The 3,518-nt window shown below is 42.5% G+C and overlaps 1 non-coding gene across 1 annotated transcript; it reads left to right on the top strand.

Moving 5' to 3' along the window:
• Window positions 1-974: 974 nt before the first annotated feature.
• On the top strand, window positions 975-1,079 carry LOC147108097 (U6 spliceosomal RNA). Its single transcript, XR_015080740.1, has one exon. It is a non-coding gene; the product is annotated as a U6 spliceosomal RNA (small nuclear RNA).
• The last annotated feature ends 2,439 nt before the right edge of the window (window positions 1,080-3,518 follow it).

The raw sequence follows: 3,518 nt of genomic DNA on the forward strand, positions 1-3,518 counted from the left end.
ACACATGAAAAAAGCATGGGTACAGTTGCTCCAGAGGCTGCGGAGGAAGATATTTATTATCGTGGAGCTTCTGAAAGTATGTATGTCTGTATATATTCCTTTGCGTGTTATGTATATATTCCTTTACTTATGTGTATGAATGTATTATTTAATTATGACTTTCAGAGAAAGTAACTTATTGGAAAATCATAATTAAAAACATACATTCATACACATTAGTAAAGGAATATAAAACATACATACATATACGTAAAGGAATATATGTGGACATACATACATAACTCATTCTCACATTCCATTCACACAGCCACAATTGCTCCTTCTACCTACCGTTATGAAAACCCTTTTTAAAAAAAAAAAATTTTTTTTTTAAAATTTCTTAAAATAACTTCCCTCCCTTTCCCAAACAAAAATATTGCATTTCAGAAGCTCCACGATAAAATATATCTTCCTCCGCAGCCAATGAACAACTTTACACTTGCTTTTTTCAAGTGTAACTTCTAAGGACTTACCCTCACTGAATCCATCATTGAAATCCACAAAGTTCACTGCGCAAGCGCTGCCTGGGCAGTCGCACGCGCTGTGAATAGACCTCGGGTCTGGAAATGCCGGCGTTCCCCGCATGCGCTGTTCCTGCTGAACGCCGGCATTTCCAACGGCCAGATGCGTGAGTACCCCGACCATACTCACGCTTCTGGTCGCGAATTTCTGGCCCAATGTCTCTTAATCTCTCCTGCTTTCTATCCTATCACTGACCTTCCCTTTTGTTCTTTCATCCCCTCCCCCTTTTTCCCAGCCCCTAAGCTTACTTTCCATTTCCTGCTTTTTTATAGTTCTGACGAAAGGTCTTCGACCTGAAACGTTAACTGTTTCTCTCTCCACGGATGCTGCCTGGCCTGCTGAGTTTTTCCAGCGTTTTCTGTTGTTATTTCGGATTTCCAGCATCCGCAGTATTTTGCTATTGTAATAGTCTTATGTTTGCTTCACCAGCACATATACTAAAACTGGAACATACAAAGATGATTAGCTTGAATCCTGACAAGAATGGCACCCATAGTCCTGAAGTTTTCAACTCCCTCAAACCTTTCATCTTCAATCTTTCTGTCATCTCCAATTATTGTTCTATCGCCAACCTCCTTTTCCTCCCTAAAAGGTACTTAAACATGTCACCCCCAGCTCCATGCCCACCTCACGAATCCCTTCAGCTCATTTTCTGCCAGCCCACAACACTGAGACTTGGGCGGAAAATGAACTGAAGGGATTCAAACAGAAAGAGGTGGGCATGGAGCCGGGTGATGTCAACATGTTCAAGGACCTTAGAGAGGAAAGGGAGGTTGGAGATAAGGCTGTAATTGGGGACGGCAGAGAGATTGAAGATGGGCTTTGAGGGGTTTGATGTCAGCAATGTGGAAAACTTCACAAGTATGCGTGCCATTCTTGTTCAGGTGCCAAGCTGTGTCTTGTTCCAGTTTCAGAATATTATTGAAGTCACCGGCAACATCCTTTGTGACTGTGATCGTGCGGCATTTTTGTTCCTTGTCCTCCCTGAATTCTTCAAGGCCTTCAACACAGCCACCTCTCCTCGGAGGCCGACTCATTTATTGTGAGTGTGAATAGGTCAAATTCCCATTTCACAGCATGGGATTTTTCAGAATTGTTACTGGTGTATTGGAGATCATTTACTACAATTCCATTCATTTTTTTTGTGAAAACTACAAATCAGTGTCCTTGGTGACAACTAGGCACATAGAGGAGACATTAGGACCATTGAAAATGCAGTTGGGGGCTTACATGGGAGAGTTAAGGTGTGAAAGGGCAGAGCTTTGACGGACTCTTTTCCTTCACCTTGGTGTCCCATATGTCTCATGTCTGTTCATGGCCGATTATTATTTTTTAAATTCAACTAGCCACTTCTTCATTTCTCCCCATCCTTTCTCCTACTTTTTTCAGTCTTGGCAGTAACCTCTACAGAGGTGCCTTGGCCCTTCACCCGAGCGTCTCAATTATAAAGAAAAACCAGGCTGTCTGCCATCTCAGTTTTCTCGACTGACCTCTTTGTTCTTCATTTCATTTTGTCCATGACCACATTTGACATTTTTTTCTAACCTTCTCCATCATCGCCCGGCGTTCTGAAACCTCCCTGGAGTAGTTCCAAACCACAAATTGTGGGACACAAGCTGGAGAGGATACTTTAGCAATGAGTAATAATGTTGTTCTGTAATTATTCCACAACTCCAGGGAGCTCATGAATGGGGCTCTTTGTTCAAAATGTTGAAATTATTATTGGAACTCGGGATGAACTTTCAATCACTCTGTCAAAGTCGTGTGTGCTTAAGAAATAATTAACAGTTTTTTTTTGCATTTGAACTTATAATATGAACATTTCTTTAAAAAGGGGAGAAAGAAGGCACCAGGCCCATCTGTGCTCACCTTATCCAATAGACAGTCCAACCTTATGCTCACACTCCCAACTGCCAATAAATGCTAATCGCTAGGGCAGGCAAAAGAAAGTAAAACAGGCGATCATTTCCAGGAAAACTCTGGGCCATTCCTCTCCGACTCAACAACAATTTGCATTTATATATCACCTATAATGTAGTAAAATGTTCCAAGGTGCTTCACAGGAGCGATTATCAAACAAAATTTGACACCGAGCCACATGAGGAGATATTAGGATTGGTGACCAAAAGTCATAATTAAATAACACCCCTCCCCCCCCCCTCTGTTATGTTCCAATCTCCTTATGAACATAGCAATAACCGGACTGAAAATGACCATCTTCATCCATCAAGCCAGGCCAAAAGTCAGAGCCTTTTTTTTACCCCAGATTACCTTCAATAGTGCCGATTGGCAAAAGTTTACATATCACTCATAGCTGTGTCAGTCGTGTCTCAGTGGGTCGCACTCTCGCCTGAGTCAGAAGGATGTGGGTCCAAGTTCCACTCGAGAGATTTGAGCATGTAATCTAGGCTGACCCTCCTAGTCCAGTGCTGAGGGAGCGCTGCACTGTCAGAGGTGCCGTCTTTCGGATGAGACGTTAAACCGAGGCCCCGTCTGTTCTCTCAGGTGGACGTAAAAGATCCCACGGTACTATTTCGAAGAAGAGCAGGGGAGTTCTCCCCGGTGTCCTGGCCAATATTTATCCCTCAACCACCATCACTAAAACAGATTATCTGGTCATTATCACATTGCTGTTTGTGGGAGCTTGCTGTGTGCAAATTAGTTGCAGTGTTTCCTACATTACAACAGTGACTGCACTTCAAAAGTACTTCATTGGCTGTAAAGCGCTTTGGGATGTTTTGAGGTTGTGAAAGGCGCAATATAAATGCAAGTCTTTCTTTCTTTCTATTTCCATTGCCCTCCTGTTATAATAATATAGCATTATACTTTCTCGTACTTACCATTTTGAAGCATAGGTGGGTAGTTTTATCTTCCTAGAAACCATAGAAATTTACGTCACTGAAGGAGGCCATTCGACCCATTGTGCCTGTGCTGGCCGAAAAAGAGCCATCCAGCCT

This window comes from Somniosus microcephalus, chromosome 13, assembly GCF_052327205.1.
Source record: "Somniosus microcephalus isolate GS21.2 chromosome 13, FLI_Smic_1.0, whole genome shotgun sequence".
Taxonomy (NCBI): domain Eukaryota; kingdom Metazoa; phylum Chordata; class Chondrichthyes; order Squaliformes; family Somniosidae; genus Somniosus; species Somniosus microcephalus.